At 44.1% G+C, this 27,286-nt stretch overlaps 1 long non-coding RNA gene across 2 annotated transcripts in view; it reads right to left on the bottom strand.

Moving 5' to 3' along the window:
• LOC148142754 (uncharacterized) overlaps positions 1–27,286 on the bottom strand; it is a 112,663-nt gene that overhangs the window by 81,932 nt on the left and 3,445 nt on the right. Inside the window, exon 2 of one of the 2 annotated variants that reach the window (XR_015751886.1) lies at positions 9,664–9,876. This is a non-coding gene — a long non-coding RNA (uncharacterized LOC148142754). Of the gene's footprint in view, positions 1–9,135; positions 9,877–27,286 lie in introns of those variants that run through there. The other variant, XR_015751885.1, reaches the window with a different exon arrangement.

Genomic DNA, 27,286 nt, shown 5'->3' with positions numbered 1-27,286 from the left:
CACCACCTCCAAACAGACCCCACCACCAGGGATATATTTCCCTCCCCACCCCTCTCCGCCTTCCGCAAAGACCGTTCCCTTCGTGACTACCTGGTCAGGTCCACGCCCCCCTACGGCCCACCCTCCCATCCTGGCACTTTCCCCTGCTACCGCAGGAACTGTAAAACCTGTGCCCACAACTCCTCCCTCACCTCCATCCAAGGCCCTAAAGGAGCCTTCCACATCCATCAAAGTTTTACCTGCAAATCCACTAATATCATTTATTGTATCCATTGCTCCCGATGCGGTCTCCTCTACATTGGGGAGACTGGGCGCCTCCTCGCAGAGCGCTTTAGGGAACATCTCCAAGACACTCGCACCAATCAACCAAACCGCCCCGTGGCCCAACATTTCAACTCCCCCTCCCACTCTGCCGAGGATATGGAGGTCCTGGGCCTCCTCCACCGCCGCTCCTTCACCACCAGACGCATGGAAGAAGAACGCCTCATCTTCCGCCTCGGAACACTTCAACCCGAGGGTATCAATGTGGACTTCAACAGCTTCCTCATTTCCCCTTCCCCCACTTCATCCTAGTTTCTAACCTCCAGCTCAACTCTGTCCCCTTGACTTGTCCGGACTTGTTCGACCTGCCCAGCTCCTTTTCCACCTATCCACTCCACTCTTTCCTCCCTGACCTATCACCTTCATCTCCTCCCCCACTGACCTATTGTACTCTATGCGACTCTATCCCCACCCCCACCCTCCTCTAGCTTATCTCTCCACGCTTCAGGCTCTCTGCCTTTATTCCTGATGAAGGGCTTGAACACGGCCTGCTTATTTGAAAAGAGGGAGGGTTGGGTTTGCTCCATTCTCTGTCTAAATCCATGTTCACCTGTTCAGAAGTGTTTTATGGGTCTGTGCAGAATGACCTTTACTCTGTATCTAATCCCACGCTGTACTCTCCTTCAGTGTTTGATGTAGGAGTGCAGAATTTATACCTAACACTGTACTGTAGCTATCCAGAGATTGTTTGATGAGGACAGTTCTGGGCTTGATTTAATAAAAATCTACCATGCTGAATATGGCCTGGGTAAATGATAAGGACTAGTGTCGGAGAATGTTTACTTCATGTCTAACCCGTACTGTTCCTGTCCTGGGAGAATTTGATGGAAACAGTGTGGGCAGAGGTATATTCATTATTGAACCCCGCACTGAACATGGTCTGTATGTTTGACAAAGGCCAGTGTAGGATAATCTTTACTCTATTCATAACCTTGTGTGGTGTCTATCCTGGAGTGTTTGATGGGAACAGCTCAGAGTGATCTTTCAGTATCTGTGGAGGGAAAGCGGAGTTGACAAAGGATTCTGTAGAAGCGTCACCGAAATTGAAACATTAACTCTGTTTTCCCTCCTCAGATGCTGCCAGACCTGCTGAGATTTTCCAGCAATTCCCAATTTTTAGCATGTGCTGTTCTCTCCTTTTTTAAAAATCAAAGTGACCTTTATTTGGTAAATAATACTGTGCTGTACCTATCCTGGGACAATACAGAAAACCTTTATTCTGTATTGAACAAAAAGCTGCAGCTGTCATAAAAGTGTTTGATGAAGACATCGCAGAGGGAGATAACTTTCTGCTTAAAAGAGTGGCAGGAGCTCTATACTGTATCTAACACTATCATGGATTGATGGGAGGAAGCAGAGGGTAATAGTGGAACGATGCCTGGAGGGCTGGGAGGCCTGTGACTCGTGGACTGCCTAAAGGGTCGTGCTGGACCCATTGCTGTTTATTATCTGTATCAATGATTTGAATGAGAATGTACGAGACATGGTTCGTAAGTTTTCAGATGACACTAAAACAGATGGCATTCTGGACAGTGGGAAAGATTATCAGAAATTAAAGCAGGATCTTGATCAGCTGGGGAAGTGGGCTGAGAAATGGCAAATACAGTTTAATACTGATAAGTGCGAAGTCTTGCATTTTGGAAAGTCAAATCAAGTTTGGAGTTTCATGGTGAATGGTAGCACCTTAAGGATTGCAGTGGAATAGACAGACTTTGGAGATGAGGTGTTCAGTTCTCTGAAAGTGGAGTCACAGTGGACAGGGCAGTGAAGAAGGCATTTGGCTCACTGGCCTTCATCAGTCAGGGCACTGAGTACAGAAGTTAGGAAGTTATGTTGCAGTTGTACAGGATGTTGGTGAGGTCACACTTGGAGTATTGTATTCAGTTTTGGTCACCTTCCTACAGGAAGATATGATTAAACAAGAAAGAGTGTAGAAGAAGTTACAAGGATATAGCCAGGACTCAACAGTCTGAGTTATAGGGAGAGGGGTAGGACAAGCTAGGATAGTTTCCTTTACAGCACAGGAGACGGAGCGGGGAATTTATGGAAACGTATAAGTGGATGAGACGCATGGATAGGGTGAATACACTCAGTGTTTTTCTAGGGATGGGGATTCAACGACACAAGGACACCAGTTTCAGATGAGAGGTGAAAGAATAAAAGGGGACCTGAGGGACAACAATTTTACACAAAGGGTGGTACGAATATGGAATAAGCTGCTGGCGGTGATTGTTGAGGCAGGTACATTAACATAATTAAAAAGGCATTTGGACAAATATATGGATTGGAAAGGTTAAGAAGGATATGGGTTAAGCGCAGGGAAATGGTGTTAGCAGAGGTTGACATTTTGATCGGTATGGACCAGTTTGGGCAAAGAGCCTGAAGGACTCTCTGACTCCATGACTGTATGTCCCTGTCGTGGGGATATTTTCGATGGGCCCAATAAGGAGAGACTTTTATTTTAATTCTACTTTCGGTTCAAAGCAGTAGAGGGAACCCCACATTGAGTGGAAGCCATTGTTGTCTCTGTCGTCGGACTGTTTAATGACAATGATGAGGCAGCTGTACTTTCATTTTAAAAGAGTAGACTGGGATTTAATTTTTATCTACCCTGTGCCAATAGGTTTATTTCAAGGTGTCTGATGGAGACAGTATGTGGAGAAAGCGAGGACTGCAGATACTGGAGATCAGAGTCGAGCGTGTGCTGCTGGAAAAACACAGCAGGTCAGGCAGCATCCAAGGGACAGGAGAATCAATGTTTCGGGCATAAGCCCTTCAACAGGAATCAGGAGACAGTATGTGGTGTGATTTAATGAATATCTAATTCCATGTTGAAAACAACCTGGGGATTTGAAAGGGCCTAGTGTAGAGAGAGATGTACATTGTAATTAAACATGTGCATACCTGTTCTGGAATGTTTGATGAGGGAGGTTTATTTTCCAAGTGGAGGCACAGGAAAGGTGTTGACGAGGTGCTCATCCTCGTCGATAATGTGTTGCAGGCTGCAAAGAACGTGTTGTAGTCATTTGGCTCTCGGGAAGGACTGGACAATGAAGTGTACACTGTCTGTTGTAGACTGTGGCTGTCTCCTGAGGAGGTCACTACGCTTTCTCACTATGGCACAACAGAACTGGCAATCGATGAGTTGAGCATTGTACCCTGTTCTTGTGAGGGCATCCTTGAGCACTGTCAAGTGTCCATCATGCCTCCTCCTCCTCTGAGTTGACTGAGTATGACATCAAGGACCTTGAGGAAGACTGTGATCAATGGGAATTGGAGAAAATTCTGCACTGGCAATGCCCTCAACTGTAAATGGGAAATCCAATCTCTGTCAGTTGTCTTCCAAGTCACTTAACATCCTGACCAGGGACTAATTTACTGCTCCTTCACTATCGTTTGTTAAAAATCTTGGAATCCCCTTCCAAACAGCTCTGTGTGTACGACTGCACCACTTGGATAGAAGAGGTTCTAGACGGCAGCTCCATGTTACCTTCTCCAGAGCTGTTGGGGATAACAAATAAACTCTGTCTTTACTAGTAGAAAGTGAGGACTGCAGATGCTGGCGATCAGAGCTTAGCAATGTTTTAATAAACAAAACTATTGTACATGTCACATTTAGCTTTGGTCTAAAGTCAAAGAATGTAAATATTGCTGATTTAAACCAAATAAACTGCAATAAGATATTTGCTATTTTAAAAAAATGCTGAAGAGCACTTTGTGGTGAAGTTACAAAGTTGCCTTATTAGATCAGTGAAAGGAACATTCAGGCAAATCCATACTTCCTGCAAATGGTCAGAGTAATTATGGTGACAATCTGGTGGTTGGCGGTTGATCGAGTGATCAGCACAGTAACAACCTCTTGACTGCTTTTTTTGAGGAGGGCTGTTGGATGCAGCATTGTGCAGGGAAAACACAACAGGATCATCCAGCTGCGAAAAAGAAACATCCATCATTCTCCCTCCCCACTGACTTCACTAGAACAATTGGCAATGGGAGATAAGAACAATAGCCAGTGATATCAACATCCAGTCCCGTTATCAATGTGTACTGAAAGTGTTGTATTGAAAAGGGGTTAACTAGAAATGTTTGTTCAGTGACTGTGATTAACGTCGATCTCCATGGAATCTAATTGCGTAACTGGAGGCTTTCTCTCTCCTATTACTAAGGGCTTCTTTCAATGCATCATCCCCTTGTTTCTGCAACTGCATCACATCCACCACTAACGGCAGCTGCAGAGACAGGGAAAGGAGAGATCAGAATCTGAGAACAATGGACTGGAATGTTCCAACAATGGACAGGAGTTTATCCTTGGGGCTTAACTTGATTTCCTGGTCTTTATTATCTTTTCGGATAGAAGGTGTACTGCTGATTATTCAGGCAGGTTACTATCCCATCCTCGCTATTGTTGGTGTTCCTGGTAAGTCCCTTTATGTCTATCTCCATTCATTTGTTTCCCTAAACCATGTTGAACTCCATTGCTATTTCTGTTGTCTATATTTGACAAGGACAGAAACTATTAACTTCAGTTTCAATTAAACACTCCATTCATTATCCACAAATTTCAGACGCCTCCCTCACAAGCATCTGATACCGAGACTGCTCACAATGTCGAGGCCCCTTTTTATCCTGAACCGATTTGTGTCTTGGTATTGTGTCCATCATCAAACCTGTCCATTGCCGGCTCCATAATACCACCAGATTCCACCTACATTTCAGTACTGTTGCTGAATAAACAATTATCTCAGCCTTGACAAAATTCAGACTTTACTATTCCAACTTTCTCCTGGTCACACTTTCAGTTGTGAATATTTCAATTGCAAACTTGTTCTTGGCTCGAAAGTAATTCCATGACAGAAACACCATGTCAGAGTATAAATGTCACTGGAAGGATAATTGAGAGACACAAGCTAATATGCTAAAGACACTGTTTCATATCCTATCACAACTGAAAACAGACCGTAAGTTCAAATGACAAGAATTGAAATAAAAATGAGCTTCACTAATAACAATCATGAGACCCCCACGATTTTGTCTGAAATCCGAGCTGTTTCACTGATGTTGTTTGGGAAAGAAATCTAACATTCTTATCTGGTTTGGGTTAAGTGTGACTTCAGATCCAAAACATGTCATTAAACTTGTAATCTGAGGCCAAATAGTAGAAGATAGACTGGGACCTTTTTCACAGGAGTGCAGGAGATGGAGAGGCAACCTGATAGGAGTTTATAAAATGATGAGAGGTACAGATCGTTGTCTTTTCTCTATGATGGGGGATTTCAAGACTGAGGGCACCTTTTTCTGGTGAGAGGAGAGAGATGTTAAAGACATGAGAGGCAAAGCTTTTACACAGGAGGTGGTTCACATGTGGGATGAATTTCCTGAGGAAGTGGTGGATGTGGGTACAATTACAACATTCCAAAGAGATTTGGATAAGTACATGAGTAGGGAAGATTTGGAGGGTTTTGGGCAAGGAGCAGGGAGGTAGGAAAAGTTTAGTTTGGGATTATGTTCAGCATGGACTGGTTGGACTGAAGGGTCTGCTTCTGTGCTGCTGTGTAATGTGCTTGGCTCTATTCTGCCTTGTGGAATGGCCTTTCAGGTCAAGGTCAATCAGTGTTGGTCATCAAATGCTGTCCTTACCAGTGATCAGGACATTCCCATGGAATCAAAAACATTAAGGGTTAAATCAAACAAAGGAATATGCTGCCGTTTTGAAACAAAAAAAAACTGTTGAGGAAAATGAAGACTTTGCCTGCCTGTGTCGAGAGAAAAACAGAGTTCACATTTCGAGTCCACAGACCATACGTGAGAACTGAAAGCAGCTGGGAAATATTGGGATTATTTTAGTGACAGAATTGTTTGTTATGAAGAGGAGAAGGAGTCAGTTGAACAGAAGGAGAAAGAGAGAGGGAGAGATAGAGAAACAGAAGCAAAGAGGTTGTTGATCGGCTGGGATGGAAATAAAATGTGGCATTAATCACATTTATTTTTCGCCTTTTCCCATACTCTTGAAAATCATTCCAAGTGGCTGTTTAAACTGAGTTATGTCCCCTCTGCCTCTCTTCCCAGAGTGTGCTCATCTCCTTATATTCACTAATGGGACATGGGTATCACAGACTGGGCCAGTATTTATTTCCCCTGCCAATTGCCCTTGAGAAGATGCTGCTGAGCTGCCTTCTTGACCAACTGAAGGTTCCTCGGCCCATTCAGTTTCATTTCTCTGAGACTTTGTAGTGATTGATCCAGCTGAGAGTGGCTGACTTGGCCATTTCAAAGGGCAGCTGAGAGTCAACCCTGTTGCTGAGAGTCTGGAGTCACATGTAGGCCAGACCAGGAAGGTGGTAAATTTCCTTCCCTGAAGGACATTAGGGAGCCAGGTGGGTTTTCCTGACAACAAACGATGGTTTCATAGTTTCATTTGAGTCAAAATTCTGGATGTTCCCAACACTTTAACTCCCCCTCCCACTCCACCAAGGACCTGCAGGTCCTGACTCCTCCATCGCCAGACCATGGCAACATGACGATTGGAGGAAGAGCGCCTCATCTTCTGTCTGGAAACCCTCCAACCACAAGGGATGAACTCAGATTTCTCCAGTTTCCTCATTTCCCCTCCCCCCACCTTGTCTCAGTCAAATCCCTCGAACTCAGGGATTTCCGAACTCCGCCCCACCCCACCTTCACCTTGACCTCCCTCCACCTATTGCATTTCCAACGCCCCTGCCCAAGTCCCTCCTCCCTTCCTTTTATCTTAGCCTGCTGGACACACTTTCCTCATTCCTGAAGAAGGGCTCATGCCCGAAACGTCGATTCTCCTGTTCCTTGGATGCTGCCTGACCTGCTGCGCTTTTCCAGCAACACATTTTCAGCTCTGAATTCAATTTCCACCATCTGCCATGGTGGGATCAAATCCAGGGTCTCGGTTATTACCTGGATCCCGGGATTAATAGACCACAGGCTGGACCATCGCCTCCCCGTCTTCTCTAATCACCTCCCCATGCAATAGTGGTGTTGCTGTCATCGTGACTGAGGGACAGAAAATGGTGCGATTGTCAACTACTTCTATGAAGACTGGAACTGCTAATATTTCGGGTCAGTGGGACTGTGCAGAGATGTAACAGTTCATCAGCAACTGACAAGAATCTGAGAACGAAGGCATTTTCAACACAGAGTGGGTGTACCATGTATATGTGGATTTGACCTGCTCCTGTCACTGGAACATCAGTGAAGGTTCTGTACATGGTTTCCTCAGGTTTGTGTACCAGCTGCTGCATTCATTCAGGGAGAGCTGAGGGTCTGGTGAACCCACTCTGTACAAGGTGTGGGCAGGGCATTCATAGTGTATCGGGGTCTTCAACACGGCTAACAAATGGAGCAGAGACTGCACAGAAGAGACGCTCTGTAAACAGTGGGGAGCAGGGCACTACAATCTCCTCTCTGGAATTTCCAGGAATATTTTCCAATGTTGTACCTATTCCAGGTGCAATGTGTGACGCCAGTTTGATTAGACAATGAGGAGGTCACAGAGCTGTGTCGCTTGCTTCAGCAGAACCTGTCACACCAGGGAGAGGACTGTGCTGATATGGACCATGAAGTGAACTGGTTTGATTCTGGAAGTTTCAATCCAAAAATGTGCAACAGAGGTGAATTGGCCTAAATTGCCCATTGGATTGGTTATTAGTGAGGGGTAAATATACAATAGCTGAATAGTTCTGGGTGGGTTACTCTTTGGAGGGTCGATGTGGACTTGTTGGGCCGAAGGGCCTGTTTCCACAATGTAGGGATTCTAATTCTAAAAGAATAGGTGTCATATCCCTCAGGTGCCATAATGTCATTTCTGAGATATTCAGGCTATCTCTGTCCCATGAGGTGAATATGTTGGTTCTGTCTCCACAGTGAAAGGAACAGAAAATCTTCCAGAAATATTAGGGAACAGGGTGACTGGTGAAGATGAGTGAGTGCAGGAAATTAGAATTATTGAAAAGGAATTACTTGAAAAACACATTACATTGAAGTGTGGTAATTGCTGCACCAAATGAGTAATGAATTTCGAGGGCTGCGGAGATGGGGCTGCAGACGGAGCATGCTGGACAGCTCTTTTGGGAGCCGGTATTGACATGATGGGTCAATGGCCTCTTTTCATCCTGTAAATTCCTTGATTCTATGAGGCACTTCCCTGAGTCTTGAGGGAAGTCAAAGTTCTTCCAAGCTCTTCCGATTCTGGGAAAGATCCTGCACAGTAGTGAGTAGGTGCTGTGGCTGTAAATATTTAAAACACGGTGCAGAGGGAAAACAGAAAACAAAATCGTGGATAACTTGACATCAGTTGTGAGGAGAGTATCAGCATGTTTGTAAGGTATGTGATAACTGGATAATTGGAGAATAATGGTTTTACTTCGCAGAGTCAACCCAGATTCACAAAAGGGAAACTATCTTTGATACATCTGCTGGGGTTTGTGGAGAATGTTGTTTCTGACATTGACAAATGAGAACAGTGGGACTGGAATATTTCAATTTTCAGAAGAATTTGAGATGTTTGCACACAGGTAAGTGAAGAACGTTAGGGCCCAGGAGTAAGAGGGGAATATACTGCAAGGATTGATGTTACGAATTTGAAAGAATGTTTGGTCACTACAAGAAGGAGGGTGCATTTCTGAGCTAAGAGAGTTTCATAGCCCATGTGCCTGTGACTAGGTGACAGGTGCAGAAAGTGCTGAAAATTGAGAAAATGTAACCAAAGGCTTCGAGTTGTGTTTTTGGGTTAATGAAAACGGATTTGAATTTACCAATTAATTAAAGTTATGCCCAGGATACCAAAAACCAATTGAATTTGAATTTAATTGTGTTGACAACATTTGACCAATGTGACGTTATGAGTCTTGGTGTTTTAAAAGGAAGGACATTTTAAAAAGTAGTCCACCACCAGCGTCCATTTGTCTTTGAGGAACTGGGAGAGAATCCTTCAGGACAACAATGTTTATTCTCCATATTCGGAGCTGTAAAGCAATGACCTGTCTGCTCTCGAGTAATCACGTGTTTGGGAATGTTCTAGAAACCATCTGTTCTTGTGGATATGTGTCTGTGTGTTTAGGGAGGGAGGGATTCTTCTGTATTACATCACCTATCTGTCAGTAATTCGGAATTTGCCATGTGTTATTCCAGCTCCAACGACATCAATAAATCTCTGAACATTTCATTTTGAAAATCTCACTCTGATCTCAATCAATTGTAAAATGTCCTTCAGGCTGATGTATAAATTGTTGGTTTTCCTTCCTCACAGTTAACGTCATGACGATCTTCGTCCTGCTTTATAAAGATTGTGGATTGTCTCCATGTGTCAGGCGTTACCTGGGGGCAATGGCAGTGACGGATCTACTGGTCATTATCCTCGATTTGACATTGAGACACATTCCCATTGTTTATTGGGAACAGTTTTATTTCCTGTACTCCGTCCCCGTGTGTAATATCCACTCCGTCCTGCTTTATGCAGCCACTGACTGTTCTGTCTGGTTCACCGTCACTTTCACCTTTGATCGATTTGTGGCCATTTGTTGCCAGAAGCTGAAAAATAAATATTGCAGTGAGAAAACGGCGGCTGTAGTTCTGGGAGCAGTGACTGCGCTGAGCTGTTTAAAGAACATTTTCTGGTATTTCATGCTCACAGACCTTTATCGGTTGGCGAACTCCCCCTGGTTTTGTTACATAAGGAACGGTGTTCTATCTTCTCGTGTCTGGGTCACAATCGAGTTCCTCCATCACATTCTAACCCCAGCTCTCCCATTTCTCCTGATTCTGCTGCTCAATGTTTTCACCATCAGACACATTTTAGTGACCAGCAGAGTCCGCAGGAGACTCCGGACTCACACCAATGGGGACGCTCATCATGATACAGAAATGCAAAATCGAAAAAAATCTATCGTTTTATTGTTTATGATCTCGGCCAATTTCATCGTGTTATGGTCAATGTTAATGCTGTATTCGATATGGAATCGGATGTATACGTTGGCACATGAGTCTGTGCATCTAGATGCCTATGTGCAGGAATTGGGCTTCATGCTGCAGCTCCTCAGTTGCTGCACAAACACCCTGATTTATGCTGTGACCCAGACTAAGTTCAGACAGCAGCTGAAGAATTTGCTGAACTATCCCATTACCCAAATTCATCAAACAATCAAATTCGCTTATTAATCAATCCATCCAGGATTTTCTCATTTCAGTTCCATGTTTCAGCAACGAAGCAGCCTGTTGCTATGGTAACAGACTGAGGGTAGTGCTGGTTTATCCAATCTTATCCCACAGGGTGTTACAGGGACACATTTCAATGTTTCTCACAACTTGGGGGCCAGTGAGAAAAGGCACCATTTCACTGACTGTATCTATAACTTCAATTTGTAAATAATGAAAATGTTCATTAAGAAGTGCCAAACAGTTGAACAAACTACTTTATTGTTTATCTTTGTGGTGAAGAAGCTGTGCTGGTGACAGACAGACTCAGCCCCAAGTCCTGGTCCTTAGGGAAGGGGAGGGAACCGGGGCCGAGCTCAGGAGTTGGGGTTCAATCACTTTGTCCTTTACCTTCACCTCAGGATCACTCTCTCTGACCTGGCATCAGCAGGATTCATCTCTCTCCCTTGTTTTCCTCTCCCTCCATTTACAGCTCTCACTCTCACAATGTATCCCTCTCTCTCTCCTCCACCCATTGTTGTCTCCTTTTGCTCACATCAATGATGCAACATCAGTCGGACAAAACTGCTCTGTGTCGCCAAAGACATTGTTTGAAGAACGATACACCTGTGCAACCTGAGAGATTCACAAGCTGTGATGCTCTGTCTGAAGGAAAATATCGGCCACTTTTGTAGTGGCATGTCGAGGCCACCAGAGGGTGGCATTGTATTACATTAAACACAGTAGGGGAGCAAGAGAGACTCAGCCTTTAATTCATCACTTTTTAATTCATCAATTCATTCAAACTTTCCTCCAGTCCCATTGCAGCCAGAGACACAGGCTGCACAAACACATACAAACACACATTTGGAGATAAACATCAAAAGGACCATTGAATGTGCACACAGATACATAACACAGTTCGGCCGACATAGACACACATACACACACATACACACAGATACGGAGACATACACTAATACACACATCCATATACATTACCTCACACACTTATAACTACAAACACGCAGAGATAGTTCGACTGAGATAACGCACACAGTTCAAGAGCGAGAATCACATACAGACACACACATTCCTCCAGTTCCATTGCAGCCAGAGATAGACTCACAGGCACAAACACATACAGACACATATTTGGAGATAAACATCAAAAGGACCATTGAATGTGCACGCAGATACATAACACAGTTCGGTCGACATAGACACACATACACCCACACATACGGAGACACACACTCATACACACATCCATATACATTACCTCACACATTTATAACTACAAACACGCAGAGATAGTTAGACTGAGATAGACACACACAGTTCAAGAGAGAATCACATACAGGCACATTTACACACACAAACATGCAGACCGACATAGATTCATACACATACAAAGACAGAAACAGACACAGACTGAGGTGCGGATGTGCAACAGACCTTGGCGCAGACACAGACAAACACACAGAAACACATTGTTATAGACCAGGCCAGACCACCTCAAAATATTTGAAGGCAGTAGCTCAGACCCGAGCATTTTACTCTTTTAAAGACAGATGTGAAATCGATATTATTATACACTTCGTGAGTGTTGCTGAACAAAGAGACCTTGGAGTGCAGGTTCGTCGCTCCTTGAAAGTGGTGTCGCAGGTAGATAGGATAGTGGAGAAGGCGTTTGGTATGCTTTCCTTTACTGGTCAGAGTATTGAGTACAGGAGTTGGGAGGTCATGTACAGGACATTGGTTAGACCACTGTTGGAATATTGCATGCAATTTTGGTCTCCTTCCTCTTGGAAAGATGTTGTTAAACTTGAAAGGGTTCAGAAAAGATTCACAAGGATGTTTCCAGGGTTGGAGGATCTGAGCTACAGGGAGAGGCTGAACAGGCCGGGGCTGTTTTCCCTGGAGCATCGGAGGCTGAGGGATGACCTTATGGAGGTTTACAAAATCACATGGATAGGATAAATAAACAAAGTCTTTTTCTGGGTTCAGGAGTCCAGAACGAGCGGGCATAGGTTTAGGGTGAGAGGGGAAAGATATAAAAGAGACCAAAAGGGCAACTTTTTCACGCAGAGGGTGGTATGTGTATGGAATGAGCTACCAGAGGAAGTGGTGGAGGCTGGTACAATTGCAACATTTAAAAGGCACCTGGATGGGTATATGAATAGGAAGGGTTTGGATGGATATCGGCCGGGTGTTGGCAGGTGAGACTAGCTTGGGTTTGGATATCTGGTCAGCATGGATGGGTTGGACCGAAGGGTCTGTTTCCATGCTGTACATCTCTTTGATTCTGTATCTCTATTCCAGGTGTAATGCAGCTGGTCAGGCCACTCAACTTTCAGCAAAACAGAGTTTATTTAAACACGAGATTTTAACAAAACAAAATAACGTAACTATTGGAAAACATAACTGACCAGATACAGCAACTTCATTCAGGCACTATTCCAATGCAGTAACATCCCATAACACACACCATCCTGATATATCAGGAATAAAAGAATGACTAGAGTAAGATTAGGACCAATCAAGGATAGTAGTGGGAAGTTGTGCATGGAGTCCGAGGTGGATAGGGAAGCATGAAATGAATATCTGTCAGTATTTACACTAGAAAAAGACAATGTTGTTGAGGAGAATACTGAGATACAGGCTCCGAGACTTGAGATGATTGATGTTCAAAAGGAGAAAATGTTAGCAATTCTAAAAAGTGTGAAAATAGATAAGTCCCCTGGACCAGATGGGATTTATCTTCGGATTCTCTGGGAAGTAAGAGAGGAGATTTCCAAGCCTTTGGCTTTGATCTTGATGTCACCATTGTCAACAGGAATAGTGCCAGAAGGCTGGAGGATAACAAATGGAACACAGAACATAGAACAATACAGCACAGAACAGGCCCTTCGGCCCTCAATGTTGCACTGACCTGTGAACTATTCTCAGCTCGTCCACCTACACTATCCCATTGTCATCCATTATCCAATGATTGTTTAAATCTCCATAATGTGGAGGAGTTAACTACATTGGCAGGTAGGGTATTCCACACCCTTAACACTCTCTGAATAAAGAACCTGTCTCTGTCATCTGTCTTAAATCTATCACCTATCAATTTGTAGTTATTCCCCCTTGTACAAGCTGATGTTATCATCCCAGGAAAAAGACTTTCACTGTGTACCCTATCTTATCCTCTGATCATCTTGCATGTCTCTATCAAATCCCCTCTTAGCCTTCTTCTTTCCAATGAGAACAGAGCCAAGTCTCTCAGCCTTTCCTCATAAGACTTTCCCTCAGAGCAGGCAACATCCTGGGTAAATCTCCTCTGACTCTTTTCCAGTGCTTCCACATCCTTCCCAAAATATGGCGACCAGAACTGTACACAATATTCCAAGTGTGGCCGCACCAGCGTTTTGTATAGTTGCAGCATAAAATTGCTGCTCCGGAACTCAATCCCTCTACCAATGAAACCTAACACACCGTATGTCTTCTTAACAGCACTATCTACCTGGGTGGCAACTTTCAGAGATCTATGTACATGGACTCCAAGATCCCTCTGCACATCCACACTACCAAGAATCTTTCCATTGACCCAGTACTCTGCCTTCTTGTTATTCTTCCCAAAGTGCATCACCTCACATTTATCTGCATTGAACTCCATTTGCCATCTGTCAGCCCAATTCTGCAGTTTATCCAAGTCCCCTGCAACCTGTAACATTCTTCCAAACTATCCACTACCCACCGACTTCAGTGTCATCTGCAAATTTACCTATGCCTGGGTCTAAGTCATTTATAAAAATGACAAACAGCAGTGATCCCAAAATAGATCCTTGTGGCACACCACGAGTAACTGGACTCCAGGCTGAATATTTTCCATCAACCACCACTTGCTGCCTACTTTCAGAGAGCCAGTTTCTAATCCAAGCTCCTAAATCACCCCCAATCCCATGCCTCTGCATTTTCTCCAACAGCTTACCATGTGGGACCTTATCAAAGGCCTTACTGAAGTCCATGCATACCACATCAACTGCCCTATCCTCATCTACATGCTTGGTCACCTTCTCAAAAAACGCAATGAGGCTTGTGAGACATGACCTGCCCTTGATGAAACCATGTTGACTATCTGAAATCAAATTGTTGCTTGCTTTCCTACAACAGAAAAACGACTCACTGGTCTATAATTACCTGGATCATCTCTACTACCTTCTTGAACAAGGGCACAACATTTGCAATCCTCCAGTCCTCTGGTACAAAACCTGTAGACAATGACGACTCAAATATCAAAGCCAAAGGCTCTGCTATCTCCTTCCTAGCTTCCCAGAGAATCTTCGGATAAATCCCATCCGGACCAGGGGACTTGTCTACTTTCGTTCCTTTGAGAATTGATGACACCTGTTTGTAACTAACCTCGATTCTTCCTGGTCTAATATCTCGTACCTCGTTCTTCTCCTCTACAATATTCTCCTTTTCCTGAGTGAAAACTGATGAGAAATGTACATTTAGGATCTCTCCGATCTCGACAGGGTCCACACTAAACTTCCCACTTCTGTCTTTGACTGGCCCTATTCCTACACTAATCATCCTTTTATTCCTCACATCCTTTTATTCCTTTATTCTATTTGCTAAACACTGCTCGTGTCCTCTCTTTGCTCTTCTTAACTCTCTTTAAATTCTTCGCAACTGATCCGTTTCCCTCCATCACCGCATCTGAACCATCTTGCCTCATCAACACTGATTCCTGAAGAATGGCTCATGCCCAAAACGTCGATTCTCCTGTTCCTTGGATGCTGCCTGACCTGCTGCGCTTTTCCAGCAACACATTTTCAGCTCTGATCTCCAGCATCTGCAGTCCTCACTTTCTCCTGCCTCATCAACACATAAATCTCCTTCTTCTGTTTAACAAGAGATGAAATTTCTGTAGTAAACCACAGTTCCGTTACCTTATCACGCCCCCCCTGCCTGACAGGGACATAACTATCAAGAACACGCAATATCCGATCCTTAAACCAGCTCCACGTTTCCATTGTCTGCATCCTCTGCATTTTGTTACCCCATTCTTTGCATCCTAATTCTTGCCTAATCGCATTATTACTGCCTTGCCCCATCAATAACTCTTGCCCTGTGGCATGTACGTATCCCTTTCCATCGTTAAACTAAACATGACTGAATTATGGTCACTCTCTCCAAAGTGCTCACCTACAACTAAATCAAACACCTGGCCTGGTTCATTACCAAGCACCAGATCCAGTGTGGCCTCCCCTCTTGTCAGCCCTTCGACATACTGGGTCAGGAAACCCTCCTGTACACATTGGGCAAAAACTGATCCATCCGAAGTACTAGAGATATAGCATTTCCAGTCAATGTTGGGGAAGTTAAAGAGACCATACTGACCACCCTGTTCCTTTCACTCCTACCCAGATTAATGTTGCTAATCCTCTCTTCCATCTCCCTGGAACTCTGCAGAGGCCGATGAAAAACTCCAAGTAATGTGACCTCTCCTCTCCAGTTTCAAACCTCAGCCCACACTACCTCAGTCCTCATCAAAAGTTCTCTCAGCCACCGTTATACTATCCTTGACTAACAAGGCCACACCTTCCCCTCTTTTACTGTTTTGCCTGTTCTTAATGAAAGATCTAAATCCCTGGAACCCATTCCTCACCCTGATCTATCCATGTCTCTGAAATGGCCACAACATCGAAGTCCCAGGTACCTATCCATGCTGCAAGCTCACCAACTTACTTCGGATACTCCTGGCGTTGAAGTAGATACACTTCAAACCAGCTTGCTGTCTGCCAGCACATTCCTGTGACCCTGAAATCCTGTCCCTCTCCTTCCTACTATCATCCTCCGGTGCACTGCAACTACACCTCAGGTTCCCATTCCCCTGCTGAGCTAGTTTAAACCCACCCGAATAGCACCAGGATATTAGTACCCCTCTGGTTCAAGTGAAGACCATTTGTACAGGTCCCACCTTCCCCAGAATGAGCCCCAATTATCCATGTACCCAACACCCTCTCTCCTGCACCATCCTTGCAGACATGATATCAGCTGATGTCTTTCCCTTTTCCATGCTTTGCTATCACTTGGCAAGGGTAACAAACCAAAGATAAGGTCCTTAAGGGGGAGAGGGAGCAGCCCGAAGTCGTGGTCCACATTGGCACCAACAACATAGGTAGGAGGAGCGCTGAGGATGTTAGGCAGGCTTTCAGGGAGCTAGGTTGGAAGCTCAAAGTTAGAACAAACAGAGTTGTTGGCTCTGGTTTGTTACCGGTGCCACGTGATAGAGTGTCGAGGAGAAGTGAAAGTAATAGGGTGGTTGTTATGGGGGACTTTAACTTTCCAGATATTGACTGGGAAAGCTATAGCTCGAGTTCGTTAGATGGGTCGGTGTTTGTCCAATGTGTGCAGGAGGGTTTTCTGACACAATATGTAAATAGGCCAACAAGAGGTGAGGCCATACTGGATTTGGTTCTGGGTAACGAACCAGGCCAGGTGTTAGAATTGGAGGTAGGTGAGCACTTTGAGGACAGTGACCATAATTCAGTGACTTTTACTCTAGTGATGGAGAGGGATAAGTGTGCACTACAGGGCAAGAGTTATAGCTGAGGGCAGGGAAATTATGATGCGGTGAGGCACGACCTAGGATGTGTGGCTTGGAAAAGTAGGCTTCAAGGGAAGGGCGCAATTGATATGTGGAGCTTGTTCAAGGAGCAACTATTGAGTGTCCTTGATAAGTATGTACCCGTCAGGCAGGGAGGAAAGGGTCGTGTGAGGGAGCCGTGGTTTAATAAGGAATTGGAATCCCTTGTTAAAGGGAAGAGGGCAGCCTATGTAAAGATGAGGCGTGAAGGTTCAATTGGGGCGATTGAGAGTTATAAGGTAGCCAGGAAGGACCTGAAGAGAGAGCTAAGAGCAGCAAGGAGGGGACATGAAAAGTCCTTAGTTGGTAGGATTAGGGAAAACCCTAAGGCTTTCTATAGGTATTGTAAGGAATAAAAGAATGACTAGGGTAGGAATAGGTCCAATCAAGGATAGTAGTGGGAAGTTGCGTGTGGAGGCTGAAGAGATTGGGGAGACACTGAATGAATACTTTTCGTCAGTATTCACTCAGGAACAGGACATTGTTGCCGATGTGAATACTGAGTCACAATTACTTAGAATGGACGGCTTTGAGGTATGTAGGGAATAGGTGTTGGAAATTCTGGAAAGGGTGAAAATAGATAAGTCCTCTGGGCCTGATAGCATTTATCCTAGGATTCTCTGGGAAGCAAGGGAGGAGATTGCAGAGCCATTGGCCTTGATTTTTATGTCTACAGGAATAGTGCCAGAAGAGGATAGCAAATGTGGTTCCCTTGTTCAAGAAGGGGAGTAGGCGTAACCCTCGTAGCTATAGGCTGGTGAGTCGCACTTCTGTTGTGGGCAAAGTCTTAGAGAGAATTGTAAGGGATAGGATTTATGAACATCTGGATAGGAATAATGTGATCAAGGATAGTCAGCATGGTTTTGTGAAGGGCAGGTCGTGCCTCACAAATCTTACTGAATTCTTTGAGAAGGTGACTAAGGAGGTGGACGATGGTAAAGCGGTAGATGTGGTGTATATGGATTTTAGTACGGCGTTTGATAACGTTACCCATGGTAGGCTACTGCAAAAGATACGGAAGTATGGCATTGAGGGTGAGTTGGAGGTTTGGATTAGGAATTGGCTGGCTGGAAGAAGATGGCTGGTAGTAGTTGATGGTAAAGGTTCATCTTGGAGTACAATTACTAGCGGCGTTCCGCAAGGATCTGTTTTGGGACCATTGCTGTTTGTCATTTTTATAAATGACCTGGAGGAGGGGCTAGAAGGTTGGGTTAGCAAGTTTGCGGATGATACAAAAGTCGGTGGAGTTGTTGACAGTGAGGAAGGATGTGTCAGGTTACAGCGGGATATAGATAAGCTGCAGAGCTGGGCAGAAAGGTGGCAAATGGAGTTCAATGTAGGTGAGTGTGAGGTGATTCACTTTGGTAAGAGTAACAAGAAGATGGGGTACTGGGCTAATGGTCGGATACTTGGTAGTGTGGATGAGCAGAGGGATCTTGATCTCTGAAAGTTGCCACCCAGGTAAATAGTGCGGTGAAGGCGGCATATGGCGTACTGGCTTGTATTGGTAGAGGAATTGAGTTCCGGAGTTCTGAGGTCATGTTGCAGTTGTATAAGACTCTGGTACGGCCGCATCTGGAGTATTGTGTGCAGTTTTGGTCGCCATACTACAGGAAGGATGTGGAGGTACTGGAACAGGTGCAGAGGAGGTTTACCAGGATGTTGCCTGGTATGGTAGGAAGATCGTATGAGGAAAGGCTGAGGCACTTGGGGCTGTTTTCATTGGAGAAAAGAAGGTTTAGGGGTGACTTGATAGAGGTGTACAAGATGATTAGGGGTTTAGGTAGGGTTGACCATGAGAACCTTTTTCACGTATGGAGTCAGCTATTACGAGGGGGCATAGCTTTAAATTAAGGGGTGGTAGGTATAGGACAGATGTTAGGGGTAGGTTCTTTACTCAGCGAGTCGTGAGTTCATGGAATGCCCTGCCAGTAGCAGTGGTGGACTCTCCCTCTTTATGGGCATTGGATAGGCATATAGAGGATAGTGGGCTAGTGTAGGTTAGGTGGGCTTGGATCGGCGCAACATCGAGAGCCAAAGGGTCTGTACTGCGTTGTATTTTTCTATGTTCTATAACAACAAACATTGTCCCCTTGTTAAAGAAGGGGAGTAGAGACAACCCTGGCAATTATAGACCTGTGAGCCTTACTTCAGCTGTGGGTAAAGTAATGAAAAATGTTATAAGAGTTAGGATTTATAATCATGTACAAAGGAACAATTCGATTAGGGCTCATCAATATGGTTTTGTGAAGGGTAGGTCGTGCCTCACAAGCATTATGGAGTTCTTTGAGAAGGTGACCAAACAGGTAGATGAGGGTTAAGCAGTTGGTGTGGTATATATGGATTTCAGTGAGATGTTTGATAAGGTTCCCCATGGTAGGCTATTGCACAAACTACGGAGGCATGAGATTGAGGGTGATTCAGCAGTTTCGATCAGAAATTGGCAAGCTGAAAGAAGACAGGGGATAGTGTTTGATGGGAAATGTTCATCTTGGAGTTCAGTTACTACTGGTTACTGCAGGGATCTGTTTTGGGTCCACTGCTGTTTGTCATTTTTATAAACGATCTGGATGAGGTCGTCAAAGGATGGGTTAGTAAATTTGTGGATGACACTAAGGTCAGTAGAGTTGTGGGTAGTGCTGAAGGATGTTATAGGTTACAAAGGAATATAGATAAGCTGCAGAGCTGAGCTGAGAGGTGGCAAATGGTGTTAATGCAGAGAAGTGTGAGGTGATTCACTTTGGAAGGAGCAACAGGAATACAGAATACTTGGCTCATGGTAAGATTCTTGGTAGTGTCGATGAGCAGAGAGATGTTGGTGTCACGTACATAGATCCCTGAAAGTTGTCACCCAGGTTGATAGGACTGTTAAGAAGGTATTTGGTGGTTAGCTTTTATTAGTAGTGGGACTGAGTTTCAGAGCCATGACGTCATGCTGCCGCTGTACACAACTCTGGTGCGGCCGCACTTGGAGTATTGTATACAGTTCAGGTAACCGCATTATAGGAAGGATGTGGAAGCTTTGGAAAGGGTTCATAGGAGATTCACTAAGATGTTGCCTGGTATGGAGGGAAGGTCTTACCAGGAAAGGCTGATGGACCTGAGGCTGTTTTCATTAGAGAGAAGAAGGTTGAGAGGTGACTTAATTGTGGGCGGCACGGTGGCACAGTGGTTAGCACTGCTGCCTCACAGCACCAGAGACCCGGGTTCAATTCCCGACTCAGGCGACTGACTGTGTGGAGTTTGCACGTTCTCCCCGTGTCTGCGTGGGTTTCCTCCGGGTGCTCCGGTTTCCTCCCACAGTCCAAAGATGTGCAGGTTAGGTGAATTGGCCATGCTAAATTGCCCTTAGTGTTAGGTAATAAGGGGTAAATGTAGGGGTATGGGTGGGTTGCGCTTCGGCGGGTCGGTGTGGACTTGTTGGTCCGAAGGGCCTGTTTCCACACTGTAAGTAATCTAATCTTAATTTAGACATATAAAATAATTAAAGCATTAGAAGGGGTGGACAGTGAAAGCATTTTCCTCGGATGGTGATGGCTCGCACAAGGGGACATACTTTAATTTGAGGGGTGATGGATATAGGACAGATGTCAGAGGTAGGTTTTTCACTCAGAGGGTAGTAGGGACATGGAATGCACTACCTACTACAGTTGGAGAGTCGCCAACCTTAAGGACATTTAAATGGTCATTGGATAGACATATGGAATAGTGTAGGTTAGATGGGCTTCACAGGTCGGCGCAACATTGAGGGCCGAATGGCCTGTACTGCGCTGTAATGTTCTATGTTCTATAATATAAACTGGAACACAGATTCTTACAGGCAAGAGGCAGACTTGATCAGGGAGCTTAAGGTGAATGAATCCTCAGCAGGCAGTGATCATAATATGACTGAAATTACTCTTCAATTTGAGAGGGAGATGATAGAATCAAAGGTAATGGAATACAGCTGAATAAAGGCAACTACAGAGGCATGAGAGAGGAGGTGGGTAGAATTTACTGGGAGAGGAGTGTATCAGGAAAGACAGTGGAACAGCAATGGCAGGAGGTTCTGGGAGTAACTCAGGAGACACAGCAGAGATTCATCCCAAGGGAAAAGAAGCCTGGTACAGGGAGGATGAGGCAACCATGGCTGATGAGGGAAGGCAGGGATAGCATAAAAGTTAAAGAGAAAACAGATCATTTGGGGAAGAGCAGTGGGAAACCAAAGGATTGGGAACTTGCAAAGACCAATAGAGAGCAACAACAAAAGATATAAGGAGGGTCACGATGAAATATGAGGGTAAGCTAGCCAGACATATCAAGGAATACTGCAAGAGTTTCTTCAGATATATAAAGGGCAAAAGAGAGGCAAAAGTGGACATTGGGCTGCTGGAAAATGACACTGGAAAAATAGTTGTGGGGAAAAGGAATTGAATAATTATTTTGTGTCTGACTTCATGGTGCAAAGTACGAGTAATATCAAATAAATTCAAGAGAGTCTCGGGGCAGAGCTGAGTATGATGGCCATCGCCAAAAGAGAAGGTTCCAGAAAACCTTCTAGAAGGTTCCCGCCTCAGGCGACTGACTGTGTGGAGTTTGCACGTTCTCCCCGTGTCTGTGTGGGTTTCCTCCGGGTGCTCCGGTTTCCTCCCACAGTCCAAAGATGTGCAGGTCAGGTGAATTGGCCATGCTAAGTTGCCCGTAGTGTTAGATAAGGGGTAAATGTAGGGGTATGGGTGGGTTGCGCTTCGGCAGGGCCGTGTGGTCTTGTTGGGCCGAAGGGCCTGTTTCCACACTGTAAGTAATCTAATCTAATCTAAAAACCAAAAGGCCAGAGAGACACAGACAGACACACACACAGAGAGAGAGAGAGAGAGAGAGAGAGAGAGAGAGAGAGAGAGAGAGAGAGAGAGAGAGAGAGAGAGAGAGAGAGAGAGAGACAGAGACAGACAGAGACAGACAGACAGAGAGAGAGACCCACGGTGGCTCAGTGGTAAACACTGCTGCCTCAGTGCCAGAGACCCAGGTTCGATTCCAGTCTTGAATGACTGTCTGTGTGGAGTTTGTACATTCTCCTTGTGTCTGCCCGGGTTTCCTCTGGGTGCTTTGGTTCTTCCCACAGTCCAAAGATGAGCAGGTAAAGTGGACAAGCCATGGGAAGTGTAGGGTTACGGAGATGGGAAGGATGTCCTTCAGAGGACATTATGATAAATTGTGTCAAATTCTGGTATATGACTGCAGGAGACCCTATATTCACCTTTACTAATGTTTTTCTGTTAATCTTGAATTAAGGAGTTTAATGATGACCATGAAATCATTATTGATCATCAGGGAAAACCCAACTGGTTCATTAATGTGCTTTAGGGAAAGAAACTGTGGTCCTTACCTGGTCTGACTGACATGTGACTCCAGCCCCACACCAAGCAGTATACTCTTAACAGCCCTTTGGGTAATCAGGGATGGGCAATAAATTCTTTCCTATCCAGTGATGCCCATATCCTGAGGATGAATTTTTAAAAATTATCGGTTTGTATGCCCCCATCTCTCCAAGTGGACTCTCATACTCTATTTTCTCCTTTTAGTAAACTCTTTATAATTATCTCCCTTTGCTGAAATCTAAACTGCTCCCAATCCTCAGCTCCGTTGTTTATTTTTCTGCTCTTCCTTAACTTTGATACTAACCATAATTTCCCTGTTTTCCCATTGTTCGACCACATTTCCCATATATACCAGACTCGGATGAATGACATTTTTAGTCCAACTGTTTTTAAATTTGAAGGGTATACGATCAACTTGGTTGTCAATTATCCCTTTCTCATTACCCATTAACTTCTTCAGCATGTTGATTCATGAAATTGTTTCATGTGAAGAATTCCACCTCTATCATATTGCTATTGATTTGATTTACCTAATTTATATGCATTTTCATGTCACTCATAATTACTTGAACCTCTGAATTCCATTCTCATGCCTTCTCCAATATCGCTACTGTAGCCTGGGGTCTATATACAACTTTACCATTTTCTGCCCATTGGTTTTTCTAAACTCGACCCATATTGATTCTACTCCACAAAAGTATACATCCATGCTCACCATCACATTGTTTTCCTCTTTTAATCAGCAGTTCTAACCAAGCTCCTTTTCATTTTTGCCTGCCAAACCTATCCTCCTTACACTATCCATTGATGCCAAGTATCAGTCTCGTAAACATCCTCAGAAATACTTCTAATAGATTTACAGAAGAAGACCAATAATGAATCTAAGTCTGATTCCTGCAGCCTCTGCTCATAATTTAACCCTTGTGTCCAGGAATCATAGAATCATACAGCATGGAAACAGACCCTTCAGATAAACTAGTCCAATGCGGGCATTCTCCTAACTAAACTGGTTACTCCTGGGTCATATCCCTCCAAATCTTTCCTAATCATGTACTTAACCAAATGTCTTTTAAACATTGTAATTGTACACAAATCCACCACTTCCTCATGAAGTTCATTCCACACCTGAACCTCCCTCTGTATAAAAGAAATTTGGCCTTCATATCATTTATAAATCTCTCTCACCTTAAAAATATGCCCTCTTGTTTTGAAATTCCCCATCCTAGGGAAAAGACAACTATCATTAATGGCACGGTGGTTCAGTGGTTAGCACTGCTGCCTCACAGTGTCAGGGACCAAGATTCAATTCCAGCTACGTGCGACTGTCTGTGTGGAGTTTGCATGTTTTCCCTGTGTCTGCATGGGTATTCCGGTTTCCTCCTACAGTCCAAATATGTGCAGCTTAGGTGAATTGGCCATGCTAAATTGTCCATAGTGGTCAGGTTTGTGTCGATTAGGTGCGCTAGTCATGGGTAAACAGAGTAATAGGGTAGGGGAATGGGTCTGGGTGCGTTATTGTTCGGAGGATCGGTGTGTATTTGTTGGCCCGAAGGGTCTGTTTCCACACTGTAAGGATTCCATCTATACCCCTCATTTTATAAATTGCTATCAGGTCACCTCTCAACCTCTTACACTCCAGTGAAGAAAGTCCAAGTCAATCCAGCCTTTCTTTATTATTCAAGCCTTCCATACCCAGTAACATCCTGGTAAATCTTTTCCAAACTCTCCAGTTTAATAACATCCTACTTCGAACTTGGCGACTAGAACTGGACACAGTATTCCATAAGACACTAATGTCCTGTATAACCTCAATATGACTTCTACACTGAAAGGACTGAGCAATGAAGGTATGTGTGCCAAATGCCTTTTTAACCGCCCTGTCCATATGTGATGCAAAGTTCAAAGAATTATGTACCTGCACCACTGGGTCCCTCTGTTCCACAAGGAGAAAGTGGGGACAGCAGATGCTGGAGATCAGAGTGGAAGAATGTGGTGTGGAAAAGCACAGCTGGTCAGGCAACATCCAACGAGCAGGAAAGTCGACGTTTCAACCATAAGCTTTTCATCGGGAATCCTGATGAAGGGCTTATGCTCAAAACATCAACTCTCCTGCTCCTCAGAGGATGCCTGAATGGCTGTGCTTTCCCAGCAGCATACTCATTCACTCTGTTCTAGTACACTATTCAAGGCCCTACCATTAACTGTATAAGCACTACGCTCGTTTGTTGTATCAAATGCAATATCTTGCACTTAACCAGATTGAATTCCACCTACCATTTCTCAGCACATTGCCCCATTTAATTAAGATCCCTTTGAAATCTAAGAAAACTTTCTTCACAGGCTACTACGCCACCAATTTTTGTACAAAAACCAAAGTTGCTGAAAAAATCTAGCAGGTCTGGCAGCACCTGAACAGAAATCAAGAGTTAACGTTTCGGGTTCACTGACCTTCTTCAGAACTGATGGGAATGAGACAAAAGTCAGTTTATATGCAGAAGATAGGGTGGGGTGAGGGGGTAAAGAGTAAAGGATAGGTAGGGATAGAGCCCAAAAGAGAGATACAAACATTTGGAAAGCCAAAGGAGTGGATAACAATCTGCCAGGGAGGGTGAGCAGCTGTTAAAGGGACTGTAACTTTGTTGGCTGAGCTGGAAGGTTTGTTTTCAGACATTTCGTCACCATATTAGGTAACATCATCAGTGAGCCTCCAGTGAAGCACTAATGTTATGTTCTGCTCTCTAATTACGTGTCTTGGCTTCTTAAGGTGGGTTTTTTTTTCTCAGAGGATGGTAGATGGTGTCTAAATCAATGCGTTTATTGATGGTATTCCGGTTAGAATGCCAGGCTTCTAGGAATTCCCGTGGGTGTCTCTGTTTGGCCTGTCCTTCAATGGATGTGTTGTCCCAGTTGCAGTGGTGTTCTTCTTCATCTGTGTGTAAGGATACTAGTCTTTTGGTGGCTAGTTGGTGTTCCTATATCCTGGTGCCTATTTTTCTTCCTGTCTATCCAATGTAGTGTTTGTTACAGTCCTTGCATGGTATTTTATGAATGACATTCCGTTTTGCTGATTGTTTGTATAAGATCCTTCAGCTTCATTTGCTGTTGTGTAGTACAATTATGCCAAGAGGTCCGAGTTGTCTGGAGGTCATTTCAGAGATGTCTTTGATGTAGGTTAAAGTGGCTCGGGTTTCTGGATGCGTTGTGTCTGCTTGTTCGGGTTTGTTGTTGAGAAATCGACAGATTGTGTTTATAGGGTACCTGTTCTTACCTGAATTAGTATTTTTCTTCTGCTATTTGTAGTTCCTGGGTGCTACAGAGTGTTGTGGCCCATTGAAATAATGTCCTGATGCAGCTCTGCTTCTGGTTGTTGGGATGATTGCTCTGTAGTTAAGTATCTGGTCTGTGTGTGTTACTTTCTTGTAGACACTGGTTTGAAGTTCTCCATTGACAGTTTGTCCTACTGTGACATATAGGGATGGGAGTGTGTTGTCGTTCTCTTCCTCTTTTATGAATTTTATGCCAGTAAGTATATTGTTAATGATGGTGTAAGTTTCCTCTAATTTGTACCATTTTATGATGGCATTTTAGTGATGGAAGCAAGCAAGAGTTATGGATGGGGCAAAGGCAATTATGATGTGATTAGTCAAGATTTAGGGTGCGTAGGATGGGGAAGGAAGCTGCAGGGGATGGGCACAATTGAAATGTGCAGCTTGTTCAAGGAACAGTCACTGCGTGTCCTTGAAAAGTACATACCTGTCAGGCAGGGAGAAAATGGTCAAGTGAGGGAGCCGTGATTTACTAAAGAAGTTGAATCTCCTGTCAAGAGGAAGAAGGCTTATGTAAAGATGAGACGTGAAGGCTCAGTTAGGGGACTTGAGAGTTACAAGTTAGTCAGGAATGACCTAAAGTGAGAGCGAAAAGATGTGAGGTGGAGACATGAGAAGTCTTTGACAAGTAGGATCAAGGAAAACCTGAAAGCTTTGTATAGGTATGTTAGGAATAAAAGAATGACTAGAATAAGATTAAAGCCAATTAAGGACAGTAGTGGGAAGTTGTGCATGAAGTTTGAGGAGTTAGCAGAGGTGCTTAATGAATATTTTTGGTCAGTATTCACACTGGAAAATGACAACGTTGTCACAGAGAATACTGAGAGACAGGATATTAGACAAGACTGGATTGAGGGTTCATAGGAAGAGGTCTTAGCAACTCTGCTAAGTGTGAAAGTAGGTATGTCCCCTGGGCCAGATGGGATTCATCCTAGAATTCTCTGAGAAGCTAGGGAGGAGATTGCAGAACCTTTGACTTGCATCTTTATGTCGTCATTGTCTACAGGAATAGTGCCAGAAGACTGGTGGATAGCAAATGTTGTCTCCTTGTTCAAGAAGGGAAGTACAGATAACCCTGGTAACTATAGAGCAGTGACACTTACTTCCGTTGTGGGTAAAGTGTTGGAAAGGATTATAAGAGATAGAATTTATAATTGTCTTGAAAGGAATAATTTGATTAGGAATAGTCAGCACAGTTTTGTGAAGGGTAGATTGTGTCTCACAAACCTTACTCAGCACTTTGAGAAGATGACTAAACATTTGGATTTCAGTAAAGCGTTAGATAAGCTTCCTCACAGCAAGCTGTTGCACAAAATTCAGAGGCATGGGATTGAGGGTGATTTAGCAATTTGGATACGAAATTGTTTAGCTGAAAGAAGACAGAGGATGGTGGTTGATGGGAAATGTTCATTCCAGAGTTCACTTACTAAGAATCTATATTGGGCCACTACTGTTTGGCATTTTCATAAACGACCTTGATG

This window comes from Chiloscyllium plagiosum, unplaced genomic scaffold, assembly GCF_037043375.1.
Source record: "Chiloscyllium plagiosum isolate Xiang-an unplaced genomic scaffold, Cpla_swu_hap1 HiC_scaffold_28, whole genome shotgun sequence".
Taxonomy (NCBI): domain Eukaryota; kingdom Metazoa; phylum Chordata; class Chondrichthyes; order Orectolobiformes; family Hemiscylliidae; genus Chiloscyllium; species Chiloscyllium plagiosum.
Note: the sequence above shows the minus strand (reverse complement) of the source record. Positions and strands in the feature narration are given on the sequence as shown.